Source organism: Dasypus novemcinctus, chromosome X (assembly GCF_030445035.2).
Source record: "Dasypus novemcinctus isolate mDasNov1 chromosome X, mDasNov1.1.hap2, whole genome shotgun sequence".
Lineage (NCBI taxonomy): Eukaryota > Metazoa > Chordata > Mammalia > Cingulata > Dasypodidae > Dasypus > Dasypus novemcinctus.
In genome coordinates, this window is record NC_080704.1 from 38,857,573 (window position 1) to 38,883,441 (window position 25,869).

A 25,869-nucleotide genomic window follows, 5' to 3' on the forward strand; every position below is an offset into this window, starting at 1 on the left:
GAGGAACTGATCCTCTCACACCCTGCTAGAAGAAATGTAAAATAGTACAACCTCTTTAGAAAATTCTGGTAGTTTCTTAAAAAACTTAACCTACACCTTTCATATGATCTAGCCATTCCACTGCTGGCTGTTTATCCAAGAGAAATGAAAGCATATGTGAATACAAAGAATTGTACACAAATGTTTGTAGCAGCTTTATTTGAAAGAGCCCCAAACTGGAAACAACTCAAATATTCATCAAAAATCGAACAGATAAATGAATTGTGCTATAGCCATACAATGGAATACTACACCAAGATATACTAAAAAAAGAAAGAAAAAAAAAAGGAATGAGGTAGGGATTGGGCCTGCACAGGGGCGCGCTGGGCTGCTGGGCCCTGGGAGAATCCAGGCTGTGTAAGTAGGCGCCAGGGAAGAATCCCAATCCTGGCAGCGCTTGGCTACGCGGTCTCCTAGCAACAGCAACAGCCACTGGGAAAACAAACTACTCAAGCTCTGGCCACCACCCAGAGTCAGGGTCCCCAGAGGTCCCATGGCGGACCAGAGGCGGCTCTTCTGTCCAGGGCCGCTGGAACCGATGCCCATGGGCATGAACTGCAAGACCTGGTACAAAGACAAACTGCCTTCCAAGTGTTTCCCAAAGAACAAGAAGAGGCTGAAACTCCCCAACTCCCTGGACAGTCGGCGGTGGGTGTTTGTGAAAGAGGGAGTGGACGACTTTAGGAAAGGCTGTCCACCTTGCGAAGGTCTGGTCACTCAATGCCCCAAAGAAGGCTTTCTCCCCATAATTTTTCACAGAGCTCGCCACCCAGTCCCCCCCAAAAGTTGGAAAAAGCTGCCCACGGAAGCAAACCTGTTCTCCAAATTCTCGCCAGCCCAGCTAGCACGGAAGGCATTTGTAGAGGACGTTGAAGCCCGCCTAGTCCCGCATCCCTTGTCTCACTACCTGAATCTGGCAGAAGATATTCCAGTAGAGCTCTTATTACAGGTGTTGGAAGTGCTCGATCCTGAGAAGAAGCTAGAGGATACATGGGCTTACTGTCAGGGCACGAAGGAAAAACCGAAGGAACGCACAAAGCTTCCTAAAACACGTCCCGAAATCTTACTGGAATTACCCAAGAGGACTCCCAGGTCTGGTCCAAGTGATCTGAAAGAAGAGGATTCAAGTGAAAATGATTTGCCAGAGGAGCCTCCTAAGAAACGTTTACCCAAAGGAGTTCGTGATTTTTGCAAGTGGGTTGCTACTTTTGGAACAACGGACATTAATGAAGAGTTTCTCCTGAAAGAGTTTAGCATTAACTATAAGTGCAAACTGACTTATAATATGCTTCACATGAAGAAACTAGAAGATATTCCTTCAGAGTTGAAGTACATCCAAGGCCAAAAGAAACTGGATGAAATTAAATTATCCCTACAGGAATTAGATTGGGAGAAGAAAATCCAGAAATCACAGTATCCTTATAAACCCAAGCACATGAAGATGAGATATGGAGCATGGTACTTGAACCCCAAGTTTTGGAAAAAGCATAGAGAAGATGAACCTTTGCTTGACCCCAATCGATTACATGAAACTGAAGAATATGGATTTAGAAGGGTTCAGGAAGAACGGGACATTCTTGAAGACCTTTATGGAACAATTGCCTTTAAGGATTTCATTCTCAGCAAGGGTTACAGGATGCCAGGTATCCTTGAGAGGTTGTTTATCAGGAAGAAATGGACATATGACTCTAATAGGACTCCTACAGTACCGTCAACAAAAGCTAGCTCGAGTGCAGAGGAATGTGATGAAGAAGATTAGACAGTGTTTTTTAAATTGCTGCTTACTTATCTATTTCCCTCTCTCATTTTAAACATTAAACAGAATTAATGAGTATCCCACTATGATGTACACCTTTGATTCAGCAATATCTATAAATTTAACACCTAATGCTTATTAACATTTCTCATTGACCTTCTGCTTGAGGTTCATCAATATTTTATATACTTCATAAACTATGAGATCAATAGTCATATATACTCATTTCACATTTTTGTTGCATTGTGTATTTTACATAGCCATATCAATTATATATAAAAATAAGTAAAAGCAGAATTACTTTTTAAAAATTAACTAATGATATCAGCCACAATATGGGATGAATCTCAAAATAATTGTGTTGAGCTAAAGAAGACTTGTATAGCTGCGACTTATTTCAACTTTTAAGGGAATAATTATGATAATTATTTTATTAACCCAAAATTGAAATCTTTAGCCAAAATAATGCTAGCCCTATTTAATAATGAAATTATCTCCCCTTTATAATTTCATCAAGCTTCCAAAACCAGATTGAAAACTTACTAATTAAAATTATAGGTGAAACTTGAATTATGCCATATTATCTTGTACCCCAATTGAACATATTTAAAAATTTTCACAATATTCACAAAAATTCACCATCAGTGAATGTTTCCATATCATGTAACAAGTGTAGAATAGCAAGTAGCTTCAAGTCCTTGCAAATCTAGTTTGTAAAATACATTTGTGTGAGTAAAGCTATCCAGCAACTTCAAATAACCTTACATATCTATTCAAATAAATTTAATCTTTCCATTTCATGAATAACAATTTAAAATTCACACATAAAATTAAAATAAGAAATCAAACAACTTCTTTACGTTTTCCAAAATAACAGCTAAAACTGGGACAGGTAAATTTGTAGCTAGAAAGATTTGTAATGCAGATATGAAGTGCACTTATGTTTCCAGTAACAAAGGAATCCACCTGTAAATGTAAGGATATACATATATTTCATCCTAGTAAGAAGGGGTAAATATTTGTTTACATGAAAAGTTCCTATTTCCAGCAAAATTCTGAGCATAATGTACTTGAAGAACTGGTCTTTTCTATGTATGTATAGGAACAAAGGTCTAGACTTTTTCTCCAAATCCATCTCCATAAACTTAAGTTCATGGTACCACTGTATCTTACTGTATTTCTGCAATTGCTTTCAAACTATTCTCTCTTCTCCTTGAGTGTATTTGTCTAAAATGCAAATCTTATCAAATTCACACACTTATTAATTCTACAGGCTCATCTAAACTTAGCTACACACACACACACACACACACAAGCACACACACTCCAGTCAATGCGTCCTTTCTCAGCAGTGTTATCGTAGGTCTCCACTTAGGCCACGTGACCTTGTTTCAATGCTCTCCCCACCAAGGCTAATTTTATTGTTCATTTTATTAAGATCTTAAGTTTTTAGACAAAGATTTTCTTTTTCCAGTTGTCTTCTACTGAAGAACTTATTCTAATTCCCTAGAGAACAGAGTCACTTTCTCTAAATATGAGAAAATCCCTTTCTTGTTTATTCAGATCTCAAAGATGCCAATATTGTGCCATCCTACACAGGGTCATCTGGTTTCTATGATTCTCCATTCAAGACTTGTGCTTGGTGCAGCAGCATTCACAGTTACACAATCACTGTCCATTCACTTCCTTTGAGCAGGAGACAAATCCAAGTCTGCCTGAGCCTGACTCTCCCTGTACCTCACAAGGCATTTGTCAATTTTTTTAAAAACCTGAAGTGGATACTATCTGCATTTTAAATAATACTCAACATGTTTGTCTCAGCCTCCCCATTCATTCCATCTAACCCCATACCTATATCTTTTATGTTTTCAAATTCCTTTAAACTCTTCTCTGGCTTATTTTTATACATACTCAAAATTTTGGTTTCAATGCTGTTTTAGTTTCCTAGTCTGCTTAAACAAATACCATGAAATGGTTTGGCTTAAACAATGCAAATTTGTTTGCTCATGGTTCTGAGGCAGAAATTGTCTAAATCAAGGCATCATCAAGGTAATGCTTTCTTCCTGAAGACCAGCATTCTGGGACTGTCTGCTAGCAGTCCTGGCTCATTCATTACATGGCAAAGTATATGGCTGCATCTGCTGATCTTCCTTCTCTTTCAGGTTTTGTTAATTTCAGCTTCTTGCCTCCTGGCTTTCTCTCTCTGTATCTGAACTTTATTCTCTTATAAAGGACTCCAGTTATAGGATTAAAGCCCATCCTGAATGAGGTTGGAAATACCTTAATTGAAGTAGCCTCATTCAAAGGTCCTACTTACAATGGGTTTACACACACAGGAATGGAATAAATTTAAAAACATGTTTTTCTGGGGGTACATACAGCTTCAAACCACTGCATATGTCATATTCTCTAATAAGCAGTCCATGTACCCTCAAATTTAACATTGTTGACAGTCCACTTCTAAGTTTCTTGGGAAACACTGCTAGAAAAGTACCCCAAGGTCATATTTCTTTGGCCCTAAGTAATTAAGTAGCAACACCAAGATGCTGTTAGGGCTGGGATACAGTCTAACAGTGTGCCAAAAAAGGTAAGAATAACAGAGATATTGCTGAGTACTCACAATCTCATTCACATAGAACTATCACCCTTTAATTGCTTGTTGTTTGTCCCCATGTCAACAAAAGCAACATGAGGGCAAGAACTTATTCTCTCTGTTTTGTTTTTTGTTTTTTGTTTTTGTATTTCCAGTGATGACGTGCTAAATCCGCAAATATTATTTGTTGAATTTCTCATCACCACAAATAGCCTTAGGATATAATTAGAGCTGATCAAGGCCTCACTCATGACACCATTAGCTAACCTCATCATGTCCTACCTCCCTGTTATTATCAGATCCTCTAGACTTCCAGGTCATCGCTCATCACCTCAACTCTGATCCCCAAGTGGTTTGGATATTTTCCAGTCTTATTCAATCTCCAGTCCCTTCCTGATTTCCTGCATCTTTTCACTCTACCCTCTACCTACAAAAAATTTATCTTAATCAAAATCTCCGCTGTCTTCAATATCTCTGAATGTTGTCTTTACCTCTTTGCCCCAAGTAAAAGCTAGCTGCTCTATGAAGAGCACTGATTTTCCTGCAGCTTCTCAAAGCTGGAGTTATTTTTCTTTGCCTCCCACTTCCAATGTATCATTGAATATAAAAGTGGTGTTTGTGCCCCACTTTCTCCTCATTGCCATTAGAGACCATTTGTCCTCCCTTTTCATAAAATACCATGGTTCCTTTAAAGAACTTGTCATTAGGTTGTTGCACTAATACCCTTGTTGCAATCAACTATTGCCCTTTCATTGAACTTCCTTAGTGCCTGAATTTGCTGTCTTACTCTCAAAAATTACTCCTATCAACTTTCTTTTTGATTCAAATATCCACCCTTGCATAAGCTCTTTGATCTCATCAACTCTAGTCATCCTTTCTTCTGCCTCATTACAGACCCTGGAACTCGTTATTACCATTAAAACACCAATCTCAACAATTCCACTTTCTAGCCTCTGCATCCTACCTATTTCATCACTACACTTAATATTCCCCAAACTATAATTCTTCAGTTCGAACATGGTTTCTAATACAATGATCCTTACCACCCTTTGAACATTCATCATGCCCTATGTTTTTGGTTCCTTGCTTTCCCAGTTTAGATTCCACTGCCCTTCTTTAAGTGTACTATCTTTTCTCTTGCTTCTCTCTCTAACTCTTGTGCTCTTCTGATAAACTGCAACCCTGGTAAATCTTAATCTTGCATCCAAACAGTTGAATATGGTTAGAGAAAAATCATGTTGATTGATTACATACATGATCATACATCTGAAATGACCATTCAAATCTGGCTACTAGTATTACTTCATTTCCCACATCAACACATTTTCACACATGCCAAGATGACCATTTCATTTCTTCTCTCCTCTGATATTCAAAACTGTGCCTGCCATTCTGCCTTCTAAAATGAGATAATGGCATTTCTTTGTATATCATTGATTTTTTAAAAAGTATTTTTTGATACATCTGTCCCCAAATTATCTATTACTCCTGAGCAAAGGATGCACTGTCTGTTATACTAAGGTAAAACCTTCCATTTGGGCTTTGGATCTCATATTTTGCTTATTCAAATATTTTCCCTGAATTTATCCCCTTATTTTTCTATATTTCTAATTTTTATTTTTGTCCTGGATCATTCCTGTTAGCAAAAATCAAACATAAGGGGCAACATTAAGAAGGGGTCTCTGAACAACAACCAAGAACTGACAGAAACATCTTTCTAAAAGCTCCATAAACTATTTAAAGGATTGCAGTAACAAGGCTAGCACCAAATCAAGAAAAAGGAAATTTAAAAGTCGTAAGACTTCCGCTCAAGTAAGATACATGATGACCGAAGGTGGCATTCTCAAACAGAATCATTGAACAACTAGCAAAAATTGGCAGAAGCATTTTCATTAGAACTCTGGAAAACAGTTAAAGGATTGCAATAAATGGGTGCATGCTGAATCTAGGCTGGTAAGTAAAGTTCATGAGGACCTATATTGTTACTTATAAAGCTAGTACTAATATATTGTATTTTATTGTATGTAACTCCACTTTTTCATCTTACATGTTCTAAAATATAAATACATAAAACAATGATAAAGCTATTGTTTAGGACATACACTATATAAAAATATAATTTGTAACAAGTTTAACGAAATGGTGAGGGAACAGAAGGATATAGGAACAGTAAATATGTAGGCTATTGAAATTAGATTGGTTTTAAATCAGACATGATTGTTGAGATTTAGGAGGTTAAAATTAATCACCATGGTAACCACAAAAGAAAATAAATTCAAAATATATGCAGAAAGAAATGAGAAGGGACTCAAAATGGAATAGTGCAATATTATGATTCTAGCAATTTAAGAACTTATATCATTGATTTGGAGGCAGTGGCCACTGGAGGTCCTGAAGGCATAGAGAGGAAAAAGAGGTGTAATATGGGGGCACTTTTGGGACTTGGGAATTGTCCTGAATGACTGCAATGAGAGATACAGGCCATTATATATCTTGCCATAACCTACAGAATTGTGTGGGAGAAAGTGTAAAATACAATGATATACATAATCCGTGCTTAGTGGCAATGCTCCAAAATATGTTCATCAACTGTAATGAATGTACCACACTAATGAAGGATGTTGTTAATGTGGGAAAATGTTGGAGGTATAGGGCGCGGGACATATGGGAATCCCCTCTATTTTATATGTAATATTTATGTCATCTAAGTATCTTTAAATTATTTTTATATATAAATCAAATAAATATGATAGTAGGTATTAATGGAAGAACTGAGAGAAAAATAAGTATAAGACTAGAAAGAAAAAATTACAAAATGGTAGAAGAAAGTTATGAATGATTATCAGTAGTCACTTAACATGCAAATAGTTAAATTCTCTAGGCAAAAAGAAGAGGTTGGCAGAATGGATAAAAAAGCATGACCCAACAAAATGCTGTTTAAAAGAGATTCACTTTATTTTTATTTGTTTATGTTTTTTTTTCCTACTATGTCTTTATTTTCTTTAAATGTTACGTTCAAAAAATATGAGGTTCCCATATACCACCACCCCCCCTCACTCCACTCCTCCCGCATCAACAACCTCTTTCATCATTGTGGCACGTTCATTGCATTTGGTGAGTACATTTTGGAGCACTGCTGCACCATGTGGATAATAGTTTACATTGTAGTTTACACTCTTCCCCAGTCCATTCAGTGGATTATAGCATGATGTATAATATCCAGCATCAGTTCCTGCAATATCATTTAGGACAACTCCAAGTCCCGAAAATGCCCCCACATCACATCTCTTCTTTCTCTCCCTACCCTCAGCAACTACCGTGGCCACTTTCTCCACATCGATGCTACAATTTCTTCCCTTACTATTCACAGTAGTTCCATAGCAGAATAACAGTAAGTCCACTCTAATCCATAATTTATTCCTCCATCCTGTGGACCCTGGGATGGTGATTCAAAGACACAAGTAGATTGAGAGTGAAAGGATGGAAAAAAAATGCACCCTGCAAATAGTAACAAAAAGAGAGCTCACGCAGTTATATTAATTTGAGATAAAACAGTTTAAATGAAAAAACAGTTGCAACAAATGTACCATATTCATGTAGGATGTTATTGTTAGGGCAGAATGTGGGATGGAAAGGAGGGTATATGGGAATCTCCTGTATTTCCTATGTGACTTTTCTGCAACCTAAATCTTCTTGGAAAATAAAGTGAAAAAAATAAGACTCTGGGTGAACATACAGAAGAAATTGTCAAAATACATAAAAGATTATAGATCTTATGGTGATGAAAGGCAGAAGGCAAAAACATTATTTTAAAATTTATTTTTATTTTATTTTATTATTTTATAATTATGTTTTGGCTTTCTTTTGGGGGAGGTTTTGGATTGCAGAAGGGTTACAACTGTGAAAAGGGAGGATTATCGGTTTGGAGTGGTGGTGGTGGAGGGATGTGTGGGGAGGGGTGCACTCAGGCATGCCTCTATGGAATATGAATGTGTTCATGTGGTAATGGGGTATTGTCTCAGTGAGTGAAGACCCACACAATAATCAATGAAATACTTAATTCCCATCCTGGGGAGTTCTGCTACCTTCTCTAATAGAGTGGCAAGAATCTCTAGCGTATATGGGCACTGTCTAGTGAAGGAGGTCAGACCAATATACTAGGCCCTTGATATTGTTGCTTATATTACTTATGAACCTTTACTTGGGAAATTGAAACTTAGCCTAGTAATGTATATTGCCTAAGAATTACCACCTGAAAACTTCCTTGCTGCTCAAATGTGGCCTCTCTCTAAGCCAAACCTGATATATAAACTCACTATCATCCTCCTGGCATGGGACATGATTCCCAGGGATGAACCACCCTGGCATTGAGGGATTATTACCAAATGCCAACTAGCGATGTATTTGGAAAAGACCTTGGAAAAAAAGGGGAAATATTAAATTCAAATGACTTTTTATGGTTAAGAGATTTCAAAGTGAGTTGGGAGATCATTCCAGATGTTACAGTTATGCACATCTCAGGATTATCACACTGACTGCCACAGTAAATAGTTCCTCAAGCCGGGATTCTCCTGAGGGTTCTAGAGATGTCTAGATACTATAGGTGGGGGTGATAATCCCAGAAAACTGACTCCCAATGGTGAGTCATACATTAGAACATATGATAACCTATCTCCCCAATGTATCAGAGTTTGATTCACTTATAATTTCCCTACACATGGTTCTTCTGCCCCTAGTATTTGAACCTATAATTAGCACTATACCTATTAAATATATGTCCCAGAGCTTTAAATCTTCTGGCTGTTCATATGCCGTTTGAGCCCTGAATCTCAGCAGACTTGCAGTCAACATCTATCTACTCTCTAGTTCAGTGGATTCACTCAGGACAACTAAAAAAATTGATGATGATGGAAAATGCCTATCCCCCAAAACAAAGAGTATCTATAACTGCAAGCAAGACAGTTCCATCCATCAGCCCCATGGGATCTAAGTCCTCTTTCAATCAGAAGCAGCATCACCATCCCCAAATCCTCAAGACTAAGGAATGACTAAACATAAAGTGGGAACACAGCGATTTTCTAAAGTAGACATTATTATTCTAGTAATGGAAGAACTTATAACATTGGTATAAAGACAGTGGTTCTCTGGAGAGGGAGAGGGAAGAATAGGTATAACAGGGGGCAATTGGGGGACATTAGAATTGTTCTGCATGATAGTGAAATAATGGATGCAAACCTTTATACACTTTGTCAAAACCTATAGAATTGTGTGGTGCAAAGTGTTAACCATAATGTAAACTATAGACCATGGTTAATAGCTATTTTTCAGTATGTGTTCATCATTTGTAACAAATGCTCCAAATGCTCCACACTAATGAAAGATGTTGTTAATGGGAGAAAGTGTAGAAGGGGAGGGTGTGGGGTATATGGGGATCCCCTATATTTTATGTAACATTTATGAAATCTAAAGCTTCTTGAAAAATAAAGAAAAATGTCACTAACTTCCCATTACTTTGCAGCTGAAGTCTAAACTTATTCTCATCATCTATAAGGACTTTGTTGGCCTGGCCCTTATTTCCATCTCTGGTTTCATTCTGTAAATCAACGAGCATATATGAGACATGCACTGTGTGCCAGTCCTTGTGCTATGTGCAGGGGATGTACTTTAGTGCTACTATAAATAGTAATGCTTTTCAAATTTCAGTTTCCAATTAGGTGATGCCAGTAGGTATGTGTATTCGTCAGCCAAAGGGATGCTGAAGCAAAATACCAGAAATTGGTTGGTTTTTATAAAGGATAATTATTTGAGGTAGGAGCTTACAGATACCAGGTCATAAAGCATAAGTTACTTCCCTCACCAAAGTCTATTTTCATGTGTTGGAGCAAGATGGCTGCCAACATCTGCAAGGGTTCAGGCTTCCTGGGTTCCTCTCTTCCAGGGTCTTGCTTCTCTCTGGGTTCAGGGTTCCTTTCTTCCAAGGGCTTGCTTCTTCCTGGGATCAGCATTCCTCTCTTCCTGGGGCTTGCTTCTCTTTCCTCTGTGAGCTTACTTCCTGGGGCTCCAGTTTAAGGCTTCAGCATCAAACTCCCAACATCAAAACTCCAACATCAATTACCTTAAACTCTGTCCTTTGCCATGCCTTTTATCTGTGAGTCCCCACTCACCAAGGGATGGGGACTCAACGCCCTAATGATGTGGCCCAATCAAAGCCCTAATCATAACTTAATCACACCAAGGTACAGACCAGATTACAAACATAATCCAATATCTATTTTTGGAATTCATAACCATACAAACTGTTATAGTATGCATAGAATTAATTTTTATATATTGATCTTGTTTCCTTTGACATTGCTAATCTCACTTATTAATTCTAGTAGCTTTTTCATTGGATTTATGGGATTTCAATTATGTCATCTGAAAATAGTGATGGTTTATTTCTGCCTTTCCAATCTGCACACTGGTGGTAGAAAGAAATGTGTACCTTAATCCATGTCACTGTGGGTGTGAACACATTGTAAATAGGATCTCTTAATGACATTGTTTTTAATTTGGGGTGGACCCATTGAATCTTAATCCAGATTACTAGAAGCCTGATAAAGATAATGGGAAGGCACAGAAGCTAGAAAGGAGAGGAAATCATCATGTGATAGAATCAGAGATAAAAGTCAAGGGACATCAAGGATTGCTGGTGGCCAGCACTAGGATGGTATAGTCACTGAGGATAAAGCAAGCCTTGCTGATATCTTGATTTTGGACCCCTTCTGGCTCAAAATAGGGGATGAATATATTCATTTTGTTAAGCCCAAACCAGTTTTTGGTATTTGTGATAACAGCTCTGGAAAGCTAAGACAATACCTTTTTATTTATTTTTATTGTCATACTAAACTGGCTAAAATTGCTGGTTCAATATTCAATAAGATGGGTGAAAGCAGATATTCTTTTCTTGTTCTAGATCTTGGGCAGGAGAGGATTCATTCATTTATTATTGATTAAGAACAATGATATCTGCAGAATCTTTTTTTAAGTTCCTTTATCAGGTTGAAAAAGTTCCCATGTAGTCTAAGGTTGTTGATAGTATTTATCTTTAGTGAATGTTAGGTTTTGTCAAATGAGTTTCTGCATCTATTGACATGGTCATATAGTTTTTTAGTCTGTTGATAGAGTGAATTACATCAACTTTTAAAATTTTGAACAATTCTTGATGGAAGGATAAGCCCCATTTGATCAGGATGTATTATCTCTTTAATATAAGGCTGAATAAATTTGCTATTGATTTTGAGAGAAAAAAACAGTTACAAGGGACAAAGAAGTTCACTATAAAGGGGTTAATTCAACAAGAAGACATAAAAATTGTAAATATATATGTACCTAATGGCAGAGCTCCTAATTATGGAACAAGTATTGACAGATTTGAAGAGAGAAATAGAAAGTTCTACCTTAAAAGTAGGAGACTTCAATACACATATTCAATAAAGGATAGATCATTTAGACAGAATATCAAGAAGGAAAGAGAAGACTTGGACATCAATTAATTTTACCTCTTTGCTCCTTACGACTTGATAGTGAGGTATGTTATGGTAAACATACAAGACCTTTTTGTTTTACACTGCCAAAGTATGAAGAGGAAACCTAAGGAAACACCAGGCATATATTGACCAATTTCTTTACTTCTAACATTTATACCTGATATATATGACCAAGGTACTAATGAATCAAATTGGAATGTATGTTGTACCAATAAGCCTCACCATTCAAGTCATTCTGGATATATCATGTCTTAAATAAAATTAGACTAGACCCAATAAAAATATGGAGAAATGAAATTGATTCCAAGCACCATGAAGAAATACACTACTTTTCTACTTAAGTTCTGAGTTCAATGGGAACTGACTGAAATGTACCTTATTGAACATTAGAAGATAAATGATATCAGCAATATACTTCTTGTTAATATTCAAAAACAAATATTCTCAGGCAGTAGCCTGGGTATTAAAGTTATTAATCATAATTTTATGCCATTGTAATCTAAAAAGTGACTACTTTGCTTTCCCATTTTCAAATTCTTCATGAAAGTGCTGAGTAAGGAAGAAAATAAGAACATGTCAAGAATATAATAAATTCCACAATATTTACTACGGCTTTAAGACTGAAAATAGAGGACTTAAAAATCATTCCTGTTAAGGACAGTTGTGATCTAAATGTACAAGGAAACACATGCTCATTCTATAGAATCAGAAAGGGACAATACAACCTGGCTTCTTTACACCCTAAAATAGTTTCTTAGCCAGAGAAAATAAAAGGTTAGACATCTAATACAATGAAAATAGTTGCATTTCTATTAACTTTCAGAACTCAGTCTAGCCTAAGCTGAGAGAGAGAGAGAGATACAATTGATGGACAGGAAGATGTTTGACAGATACGGAGAAATATAATTTTGCATATTAAGAATTAATATATTAATAGTTTTAATATAGTTATCATATAGATATATGTCAGTTGAAGAGGTCCTTATGACATGTCAGTATTCACATTAAAGGCAGCAATGAATGGATATAATTTCTCCATATACACTATGGAGAAGAGATCTAATTCTCATATAATTAATAAATTTGATATATGAAGTGAATACTGTTGTAGGTATGAGGGGGGGTAAGGTAAGGATGAGAAGGTAGCAGAACAGCTGCCTAAACACCACAGGAAAAAAATTAGAATTATTTGCTTGTTTCTAAATTCATAATTTAAGTTTGGTCCCTAGTAGACTCTAGCTTGCAAATTAATTACTTGTTTAAAAGAATTATTCTGTATCCTTTATCTCCCTCTCTTTGTTATGTGAGTCATTGATAGCTAGATAAGATTCTAATTATTCCTTATCATCCAGATTTTCTTTCTGTTGATGGGGAAAGTAACTAACTTCTAAAAATTATTCAAATCTACTGTACATCCTATGTTTGTATTACTTCCTTCATTTCCTTTAAAAAATAAAAGTAAATTCAGCTTTGAGAACTCTCAAATTTTTCCCAATAAAGTACTGAGTAAGAACACCAGCATTCAGTGAATCTGTATCCAGTAGACAAAGTAACTCTATAGGATCTACTCATTACACTGTTACTATTGAGCCCTGATCCCATGGGTTTGTTCCATTTGTAAATAGGACCTTTGAAGATGTTATTAAAGTGTGCCCAAACTGAAGGAGGGTGAGCCTTAATCCAATGTGACTGAAGTCCCTGCAAGCAAAGGAAGTTGAGCACAGAAAGACAAGCCATAGGGAGCAACCAGAAGCTGGAAATCAACTGAACCCAGAAGAGAAAGGAGAAGACGCCACCATGTGCATTGCCATGTGACCGCAGAGATTGCCAGTCAGCCAGAAGATACCCACCCCAGAAGGAAGCAAACCTTCTTCTAGCCTCTGAAACCAATCAATTCCTATTGTTAAGCCAACCCATTGCATGGTATGTTTTTTAACAGCCAAAAAACTAAAACAAGCCTCCGCTAGAGAAATCTCTGTAATGGAAACAAATATATATCATCTATGGTATAAACTTCTTAAGAAGTTTACAATTTTGTTAGTGAGACAAAACAGATACACTTGAAATTAAGCAGCAATCCAGGACAATAACATATGAAATGTCTAAACATATATAAATGTATCCATTTTATACGGTATTTTTTGAAGTTTAACCCTTATTTCTCAGGCTAATCTTGGAGATTTATTGACTCTGAAAGCTCTTCATATTTTGGAACAGCATTACCTGCTAACACCTCTACCAGAAATAATATAAGAAACTATTCCAGAAATAATGGAAAAGAACAAGGACAACATAAATGGGAAGCAAAAGGTTTTATATTAGCCCTTCAGATTTAAAAGAGAAGAGCTTAAAGTTAAAACCTTAAAGTGAGATTTTATATAATGAACAGACTTCTTTCTGAAGTTCAGCCTACTTGTTAAAATAATAGCTACCATGTATTGATCGCAACCAGTGAGGTAAGTGCAATATTAGTGTCATCTTAAGCACATCACCTAATTTAACATTTATAACATCTCACACCATTAGTTTCACTTTTCTCATGACTAAATCATTGCATGCAAGTTCACACAGTTTGGAAAGGGTGGAGTCAGGCTTTCAAATGGGACTGTTTAACACAGAACCCCATTCTTTTACTGCTTCCTAAGAAGTGAATAAAGAATACCTATTGCATTCATTCTGTTAACTAGGTACCTGAAATGAAGGAATAGTACACTGAGAATATAGATCAAGAATTATCTCAGTTTCCAAGGCTGCTATTATATCATGTAGCTGTCCATTACAACTTTTTGCCAACTGCCAGAATATATACTAAGTTAAAATTCATGTAAAAGGAGGACTTCAATTTACAGAATTATGAGGTTGCACAATGTAGGTGTGTCATTACTGCTCAAATCTGGGTATTGACTTTTACCTGTGCAGTACAACCGTTTATAAAATGACAGCATGCTGTTTAAAATTTTTTAGTTACAGGCTGTTTTCGAGAGGCAAATGTCTCGGGGATATGTCTCATTTAACTGTTCTTAACATAATGCCTCCCTGGTGGCTCATTTTCCTAGTTAATGATCAACAAGAGCAATATATCTTTTTAATGTGAATATGAAATTTGTGTTCTGCAGGATGGTAATGGTAGAAGATAGCAGCAAGCTTTCCATTTGATTATTTATTTTTGCCTACTTTTATTTATGTAAGCCATGTTATCAATAAATGTACTATTGAAAACAAGAACCATATTTATTTACTACTGGATAGGATGAGAAAAAAATTAGTAAAGGTCATAAAACTCCATTATTTAATAACTGTAATTCAAGAAACCATAATGCAGCTAAGATTTACACATGAAGGGGCTTTCAAATGCTTACCCATATTAGTTAGGTCAATTAAAATAGATAATTACAACTCCCACATTGAATACATTGAAAAGATTTCCAATGTTTCTGAAAACGTTTTGTGGATCTTGTGGGGGGTAAATGTCACTGGTATAACCAAGTGCCTTTTTTTTCTGTACTTTGGCCTCAAAACATAATATCCAATAATCCAGTATAGTTGATTTTATTATAAGGCAGTAGGCAGTTGATATGCATGTTGACTGATTGATTCTACCTTTACAAAAATATTTCTATGACCCTCTGTTTATCTGACTAAAATAAATTCTATACAGGAAATAATATTCTATCGTGCTTTTTTTAGTCCTTGTCAACAGTCATTCCTTCATACAGACATCTTAACTGAGTGCTGTTTTCCTAGTAGTGCTAAAGAGGAAAGAAAGCTCAAATAAACTTAGTCAAACCTTTCAATAGCGATTACCCTTCAAATTCCTTCATTTAAGTCATCTAAATCTCCTAGGAAAAAGACAGCCAAACTTCCAAACCATCACCAAAGCAAATAGTATAGTAAGTGAGTTTTGAAATCCTGGAGGAGAAAAGGAATGGGGTAGTCATAAATGAATGATATTCACTTACTTTTGGATTCAGAAAGTACATCTTAATGTATTTAACACAAAGACATTAGAAAGTTCTAGAAATATACCACATTGATTCTAAGAAAATTCCATTATATGCAAATAAAAATGTATCTCAAATGCATTATATTCTAAAGTGGCATTATTGTGTTTCATAAACTGCTCCATATCTTGATATGTTCCTTAATTTTAAGTGCTTTGGTGAAATAAATCTGGGAAATTCACCATGTGAAACTGCTTCTTAGAGTATCCCCATGCCCCTGCATTTATTAAATGCTATTTACAAGCAAGGATCCAAGAAATATGTTTAATATTTGTCAAACATAGGGCTTCCCAAACTAATTTTATATCAGATTTTTAAGAACAATTTTTTTTTCATGTAATATTTGTTAAACTTCACAGATCAAGTTGGACATCTTCTGGAAAACATTCAGATAATAGGATTTTATCTGAATTTACTATTTAGCTTAAGCAAGTAATTTTTAAATTAATATATTATATTCATATACATTAAAACAATATATTATGATTTCTGGAATTTAAATCTTCAGAATATGAGCTAAATAATGCAATGGATCAGACCAAAGTGAAATAAAATCTAAGAAATATTACAGAATGTTGAAGGAAAAGGTAAAGTGATGGAAGATACCAGAGATATTTAGGAAACATGGTGATTAAGTCCAATACGAAACTAACAGAATTTCAAAAATCAGAGAATATAAGTGTTAGAAGTTCCCTCTCAATAGGTTTGCAATAATTAACACACTGTGACTCATGTCCCCCTGACTTGTATTGAGGAAAGACAAGCCCCCTCCCCCCATAAGCCTACATGTCTGAGAGCACATGAACAAAGAAACCACGTGGAAACGGGAGTAAAGTGAGATAAAGTCTTTCACTCCCTCCAGGTCAAAGCGCCATCTGCTCCTCCAGCATTCCAAGAAAACTAACTCCCTAACTCACTACCCTCTAGCCAAACAAGGGAAAACTTTCACCTCTAGGGCTTCCTATTGGCCCTTGCACCTCACTCGGACCCTCAACCCCCTCCTACCAACTAACATTTCTCCGCCTAGGAATGTACAGTATAAATTCAAATCCCCCTTTCCAGAAGTGGGCTGAAGTCTCTCTTCATATCCTCACCATGCCAGCAGGGAAGCTGAAGTCTATTCTTCAGATCCCCACCTTTGGGAAAGTTTCCCAATAAACTTTATGCCTATAATCAGTGTCCATGTCCCAGGAGCGCCCCCTTTTCTCCAACAATAAGGAATAGAAAAGAAATAACCAATTAGTCAAAAATATCCCTGAGCTGAAGAAGACCCAACTTTCCAGACTAAATTAGATCCATGAAGTAGAGTACTAAGTTCAATGGATAAACAAGGATCCATATCAAGATGCATGCTAATGAAATTACAGAATCTTAAGAATAAAGACTTCGCAAAGATTCCAAAGAAGAAATAAAAGTCACCAACAAATGATTAAGAATCAGATGTGTACCAAACTTACCAGAAATGCAAAAACCGTATGTCAGTAGAATACCTGAGCAAAACTGTTTTGTACTACCAATTTTTACCCAGATAATCAATTCTGTAAAAACAAATAGGCAAATGATAAGGTAGCTTCCCATCATGTACTCATCTTTTTTTGAATTCTATAAGAATTACTTTAATAAAATGATTTTTAAAAAGAATTACATGAGATATTTTAGAGAGTGGTGGCTGAACATGACCTATAAGAAGAAAAGAAAACTCCAAAGAAATAAAAATCACTACAATAGACCTGAGAATTATGACAATTTCCTTTTGAGCAAAAGGCAATTAGTAATGCAGAATTATACCTCTGCCTTTATGGATCTGTGGTGGTAGTTAATTTCATGTGGCAACCAGACTAGGTTATAATATCCGGTTGTTTTGTCAAGCAAGCACTGGACTGATTGTTACTGTGAGGGAATTTTTTGGACAGATTTAAATCATTAGTCAGTTGATTGAATCTATGTCTGATTGCATCTACAACCAACGATGGAGATTGCCTTCAGCAATGAGAGAAGACTCACCCAATCAGTTGAAGGCCTTAAAGAGAGAACTAATGCTTTCAGCACTCAGAAAGAATTTCTATCTCTACTTCAGCCAGCCAGGGTCTTCTGGGAAATTCTTCTCCACCTTCATCAGAGCTCAAAACATGTGACTATTCTTGGGGAATTCAACATCACCACTGAGTTCCCAAACTGCCATCTGCCTTAAAAAATTCGGACTTGCCATTTCCCAAGGTCACATGGGCCAATTCCTATAATAAATCTCTCTCTTTCTGTATGTGTGTGTGTGTGTCTGTGTACTGACAGTTCTGGTCTTCTGAAGATCCCTAACTAACATAGGATTCAATTGCAATTCTTGATTTTCCTTTGAATAAAAATGCTAATACTGCTCTTTCGTGCTAAAATTCATTTTATTTTAAATGTTAGAAACATATATGCAAATATGGAAGACATTTTCATTTATAATTGTGTGAATCTTAATAAAATAAAACTGATAATTTAGCAAAAATTGGGAGGTAACAAGTATAAGTCCACTTAGAAAAAAAAGATGAGTGAGAACCCAGTAGATTCTACCTGAAGTTGATTGAACATATTTAAGTATTTCATTTGAGCTAAATAGTTGATGAACTAAAATAATAATAATACGGCTAATAGTAAACAGGAAATGAAGGACTGAAGGGAGACAGAAAGTGATTGCATTCATTATCTGCTACTGCATAACTAATTACTCCAAACTTGGCACTTAAAGCAACAATATTATCTGGAACTTCTGTGGATCAGGAATCCTGAGATAGCTTAGCTGTGTCTGCTGGCATAGGGTCTTTCACTGGCTGAATCTAGGTAATGTCAGGGGCAGCAGCCATCATAAAGTTCAACTTGGGAGCCTGTGCATCTGAGATAACTAATATGGCTGTTGCCAGGTTGACTCACAACATGGCAGTTTGCTTCCCCTAGAACGATGGCTAGAGGGGAAGGGAGGGTACCCAAGACTGAAATCACAGTCTTTATATAACCTAATAGGAAAGTGGCTTTCTATCACTTTTTCTGCATTTTATACATGGGAAGGCAGTTATTATTTCCAGCTCACAATCAAGAGGAGAAGATTACAGAAGGATATGACTATCAGGAAGCAGGGATCATTGCAGGCCATTAAAAAGCTGTTTGCTGGGAAGCTGGTGTGGCTGAATGGATTGGGCTTCCGTCTACCATGTGGAAGGCCCTGGATTCATGTCCTGGGGTCTCCTTGTGAAGGCAAGGTGGCCCGTGCCTGCGGAGAGCTGATGGCCCGTGCCCTCAGAGAGCTGGCTCAACAAGATGATGCAACAAAGGGAGACAAGCAGGCACAGAAGAATGCACAACAAATGGACACAGAGAGCAGACAGCAAGCAAGCTGCAAGGGGGCAGAAATAAATAAATAAATAAATATTTTTTAAAAGCTGCTTGCTGGGGAGTGGGTGTAGCTTGGCAGTTGAGCACCTGCCTCCCATGTATGAAGTCGCAGGTTGAATCCCTGGTGCCTCCTTTACAAAAAAAGGCTGTTTATCACAGTGGTTAACATACAATGAATGATTTCACTTTCAAAACAGTAAACCACAGGCAAAGCCTGATTATAAGTCAAAGAGAATTGTAAGCAAATCACTTCAAATTTGATGACCACCATAGAGTTTGCTTTTTAAGGCAAAGGAGGAAAAGCCAGCAAACAAACCATCTGTAATGTCAATGATGATCATTTGACAAAGGGGTGATCATGGCAATACTTTTTTTTACCTGCTACTTTTCAATATTTTCCAAATTTCCTATATGTATAGCGTTTATATAATAAAAAGAAGACTATTTAAAGAAAAAAGAGATATTAAATATTTTATTATGCCATGCCTCATTCACAAGGAAGAACTAAGGCATACTAGCTAGTAATGGTAAAAGACATTACTCAGTTACAGCTAACAAGGGAACTAAGATTTTTCTGACAACTTATAAAATGTGTTCAGAGAAATTTATTCTGTAATGCAAAATTGTATAGTAAAAGAATAACCCAAGATCAATTTGTCTATATTTAAAGGCAGTTTTATTTTTTTTATAAAACCACTTTTTCATAGGCATTGTCCTAAACACCATAAAGGAGATAATATACCTAACCTAAAACTTGGCCTCAAGGAGCTTGGAACTTGGTAGGCAATAGAGGATTTGTTACACAAAGTTCCCCCAAATAAGGCATATAGTGTGAATCATTTGTCTAGTTACAAATAAACACCATGAAATTTCAGAGAAAGAAGTCATGCCTAATTGGAGTGACAAGGTAATAAATATAAAGGGAGAGAGCTTAATCAAGGGGTAGAATTTTAGGAAGTAAAGAAGGAAGAGAGGCAATGACAGGGAAAAGAAACAACATCTATGGAAAATTACAGCAGTAGGAATGGGTGATATGTACTATGGGAATAGGAAATGAGGTGTTTTCAGGTGCAACAGAGGCAGGCCTGAAAAAGGAAATAATGACCTGGCTGTGAAGGGACTCAAAAGACAGTTTAAGGAGCCTAGTGGCTATTCAATAGTGTAGCAGATATGCAATAGGACTTTTCCCATAGCTGAAGAATCAGGGTCCAGAATTGCTCACTGATGACAAAGAAGTTCTAAGTGGCTCACGTTTTAAAAGTTTTACCCACTGTTGGGGACAGCCATCTCCCTCAAGGTTTAGCAAGTGGTTGCAAAATTGTCCCTGCTCTACCAGCTGCAAGCCTTGCACCAATACAATCCCTCTTTATTCTCCACACTTTATTCCCACATAAGAAACTTGGATGGAAGGAAGAGTTGGAGTTGAGACAACTCTTCTTGTATGGAGCCAAATGTATTTAGTTAGAGGATTTTCCTTCCTGCAATGAGGAAGCTGAGGTGTTGCTTCCACTCTCCCAAGCCAAGCGAGCAGGCTTCATGCCACTCATTAATGGAGATTAGGGGTTCCAGGAGAAGGAGGAGACAGATAGCCTGATTCAAGGATCTGCAGATCCACCCTGGTACTGCTGTTAGAACAGAATAAAGCATTGGAAAGATGATCTTCATAAAGAGGCGTGTTGAGAATTAACACTGGCTGAGACTCATTTGTTGACATCTGAAGATGGGAGCCTTCTTGCGATAGCCAAGTCAGAAGAGTTAGGAAGAACTCTACTCCTTGACTGCTTTCTGCTTTCCCTTGGAAAGTGTGGAAGAGGACTTCAGTGGATCTCATACCATAGTATGTAGGAGCTTGGAGAGTAGAGAAAGAAGCAGAAGCCATGGAGTTACCAACATATCTGTGGACCCAAGTGAGGTATCTACCCACCCATAAAAGCATTTCAAAGCACAAACCTCCAGTACAATATGGCATGTTCCTTCCTATAAAAGGCCAGGGTAATAGAATAAAGTTAAACACTGACTCCAAGACAACAGCAGGCACTATGGACCATCACAGCAGCAGAGGACAACTATAGCTGTCATAACCAGGTTGAACTGTAACAAAGACAGGGACACTTTCCCATCATCAAATTATAGTGAGGTGCACGGGTAGGATAATTCTGCCTCCTTCTCTTTCCCTCTCTGACCTAAAACTAGGGTATAGAGACCCAGAGAGGAAAAAAAAAATGTTACCTTCTTGTGACAGTACAAATAATCAACCAGCTTGGCCCAGACACCAAACCACTGAAACTGCACAGTTGTAAACAAGGAGCCTGGCCCTCCAGGAGAGCACTTGCTGAATATCAACTCCATGTGTCCTTCACAGGAGGGCACACCTGGAGCCCCTGAGGTCTCTCATGCCACTAGCAGCAGATGAAGCCCAGGCAGGAGAGGAGTAGAAGTGAAAGTTAAGCAGAGATTTTTAACTGAACTAGACTTTTAGTAACTAAAAGCCACCTTTATTTTATGAAATATGCCAAAAATCTAATTACCTAACAGGAGATGGCTTGCAGTTTAGACTTGAATGAAATGATTACAAAAATAAAGAAGTAAAACTGTTTTGTGTTCATATTTTGGGGAGGGGAATGATATTTCTCAATGAATCGTTACAATAGATTATGTAAAATATATAAATAGGTAATTACCCCAAAAATACCAGACAGAATTCCAGACCCCCAAACATTTTAATGAGAGTTGAAGAGAAATATCTACAGAAAAACAATATTTATTTTTAAAACAAACAAGTTAATATTATATATTGTCTTTGAAATATATATGTGTATACATAGGGCAGTTAAGGATATTTATAGGCACATGTATATAAACATACTCCTATATACATGCACATGTGTGTAATTGCATATAAAAATTTGGAAAGGTTTTCACAAAATTCACAAAACTGATAATTATAATTATCTCTGTAGAGGAAACTTGAGAGGAGACCAGGTTTATAGGTAAAGGTCACTATATCTAAGTTTTAAATGTGATGCGTGGAATAAGTGTTCACAAAACATGAAATTTAATATAATTCTAGAAAAAATACAGAGGACTACACATTGAAACATTAATGGCAAATCCATCTAGGTGTGTGCTTTCTTCTTTATCTGATTTGTACTGAATGTCATTTACATTGGAGGCAGTCTTACATTGCGACTACCCTCTAAACATTTGGGTTCAAATCTGTACTCTTCTACATCTGAAGTACTCCTAAGTTATAAGTTGCTGTTTCAGTTTCTGAGGCTGCTCAAGCAAATACCATGAAATGGGTCAGGTTAAACAATGGGAATGTATTCATTCATGGTTTGAGGCAGGGAAAGAGTTCAAATCAAGGTGTCATCAAAGTGATGCGTTCTTCCCAAAGACTGGCATTCTAGGACTGTCAGCCATTCTTGGTCCTTAGCTTGTCACATGGCAAAGCACATGTTGTTCTGGTCTCTCCCTTCTTCTCCGGGTTCCACTGATGTTCAGCTTCTTGTTTCCGATGGCTTTCTCTCTCTTGGTCTAAATTTCATTCTGCTTATGAAAGACTCCAGTAATAGGATTAAGGCCTATCCTGACTGAGGTGGATCACACCTTAACTGAAGTCACCTCATCAAAAGGTCCTACTTGCAATGGGTTCACACCCATAGAAATGGGTTAGGTTTAAGAACAAAAACTATATTCATTCCATCATAATATCCCAAAAGCCTTAAATTATTGCAAAAACAGTGCTTAGTACAATGTCACATCAAATTCAGATATGGATGTGGTCTGTCAGGGCACAATTTCCCTCTCTCTGTGGACCTGTGAAACCTAGAGAACAAGTTATCTGCTTCTGCTATATAAGGGAGAGACAGGCATAGGATAAACATTCCCATTCCATAAGGAGAAATTGGAAAACAAGATTCATGGGTCCAAACAATTCCAAAACCCAGCAGGGCATAGTCCATTAGATTTCAAGGTATGAAAGTCATCTATGGAATGACTCTTGTCCTCTGATCCTGAAGAAGCAGCAGCCCCATTCCTTCCACATGTTTGAGGAGTGGCCATGTTTTCACTGAGCATTGGAGTAAAGGCTTCACCCTTTCTAAGCATTGGGATGGTGGTCAGGCTCTCCTCAGTCCCTGGGCACAGGCACCATCCTCTCTAAGCTTTGGGGTGGTGCCCAGACTCTCTGTGAATGCCGAGTTGCAGACTCCATCATCTCTAAGAATTGAGGCAGCAGCACTCTTCCTGAACAACAGGGTGGAAGGTATTCCCTCTCTAAATGCCAGGTGAGAGTCACCTTTTCCACACACATGAGTGGACCTTCTCTCTTGGTCTGTATAGATATCTTCCATCCAGACCTCATCTTCCATAGTTCAGCCTTTTAGGTGATCTTTTCTTCAGTTTGTACCTTCTCTGTCCCATTTAGTCCATATTGGCAGTGGATTCATTCATACAAATTATGTAAAAAGACTTGTCATTTTGCACATAGTTAATAGGAGTCCAAATCATCAGACAAAAGAATTTTCCACAGATTCTTCCTGGATAACTGCATTTGCAATCCTGACTTGCACTGAAATGGCTGACTGGTTCCACGTTCAGTTAAACCCTCACATGGAGTACTATTCTCTGCAGGCTCACATTCCAGAGGCTTAGATTTCTCCAGATCATCTATGTCTGTTTTTTGTGTGTGTGCCCAGGAGCCATGGGGAACAGCCAAAAGCTGGAATTCCACAGATCCTGGAAGAGAAAGGAGAAGATGCTATCATGTGCAGTGCCTTGTGATGGAAAAAGCCAAGGAATCCCAAAGATTGCTAACCAGAAGGTACTCACCCCAGGAAGAACCAAGTCTTCTAGCCTCTGAAACTGTGAACCAATAAATTTCTGTTAAGCCAAAGCATTATATGATATCTGTATTAACAGCTGAGAAATTAAAACCTTCTTTTGGTACCAAAAGTAGGATGCTGCTATGACGAACAAGTGAAAATCCAGAAATGGTTTTGGAATTGGGTAATGGATAGACAGTGGAAGAATTGTGAGGCGCTTGATAGAAAAGCCTAGATTGCTTTGAAGAAACTGTTGATAGAAACATGAACATTAAAGTACTTCTAATGAGACCTTAGAAGGAAATGTTGAATGCATTATTGAAAACTGGAGGATAGCTGTTATAAAGTGGCTGAAAACTTGGCAAAATTGTATATCTGAAGTCAGATTGAAAGTGAAATTGTAAGCGGTGAACTTGGATATTTAGCTGAGATTTCCAAGCTAAGTTTGGAAAGTGAAGCCTGGCTTCTCCTTGCAACTTATAGTAAAGTGCAAGAGGAAAGGGATATGCTTAGAACTGAATTCTTAAGCACAAAGAAACCAAAAATTGATGGTTTGGAAAAGTCTGACACTATTCAGGCAGTGTGCTCTGAGAATAGTGCCAGAAGAGGCTTTCTCAGGGACCTCCCTGAGCTGTTGGGAAGTGAGTCCCCAGAGGACAAAGTTCCATGTGAGGGCTTAACTAAACAACCTTTGGCTAAAAAGGATATGGATGGCCATGGATCCAGTCAGCCATTTCAGTGGAAGTCAGGATTGGAAATACAGTTACACAGGAAGTATCTGTGGTCAGTCCTATTGTCAGATGGTTTGGGATTCCCTAGAACTACAGGCAAAGTCAACAAGGTTTTTGTAAAATTTGTATAAACAGAAGCAATGTCTGAATTGGTGAGGGAAGGGATGAATTCATAGAAAAATGAGTTCAATGACAGAACCATGGATGCAGAGGCCTGAACCTAACAGATCTCAGGCCAGACTGAGGGCCCTTTCATGTGTGTGGAAAGGGCAGTCCACCCCTGCCCTTGCAGGGAGTGGGCCATCTTCCCTGGTTTTTAGAGGGATCAGGCCTTGCAGCTTATTTTTCAGTGAGAATTCCATCCCCCCCCCCCCAAATATTCAGAGATGATGGGGCCTATGCCCTGGCATTTGAAAAGAGCCCGGCAGCAACTCCAATGCTCAGAGAGGGTAGAGCCTCCACCCCAGTGTTGAGGAAGTTCCTGGCCACTGTACAAGTGCTTGGAATCAGTGGGGCTGCCTTGCAATAAGGCCCAGATGACAAAGCATCAAGCCACAGATGGTTCTGAAAACCTTGAAACCTAATGGAATTTTCCTTGCTGAGTTTTTGGATTTGTTTGAGACCTATGGCCCCTGAATTCCTTATGATTTCTCCCTTCAGTAACAGGAATGTTTATCCTATGCCTTTCCCACCAAAGTATATTGGAAGCAAGTAACTTCTATTCTAGGTTTGATGGGTTCATCAGATGGGGAGAAATTTTGCGCCAGGGAAGACTGGAAATACTTATGATATTGAACCTCAAAAGACATTGAGACGAACCTCTCAAAAAGTTATATACATGATGACTACAAATAGAAGGTAAATTGAGAAAAACATGTTTTTGTAATAACCGGACATCTGTGGAAAGAAATGATATGGATTGGTTTGATGCCAGTCAGGTGGGCATTTCTTTTTAAACTATAATCAATTTTATTGAAACATAAAGTGTACAGTCAATAATATTTGGTATAATCACAGAGTTG

At 37.4% G+C, this 25,869-nt stretch overlaps 1 pseudogene; it reads left to right on the top strand.

Annotated features, from left to right (window-relative positions):
- The first annotated feature begins 519 nt into the window (after positions 1 to 519).
- LOC101418061 (protein FAM47E pseudogene) lies at positions 520 to 1,878 on the top strand (annotated as a pseudogene).
- Positions 1,879 to 25,869: the final 23,991 nt, after the last annotated feature.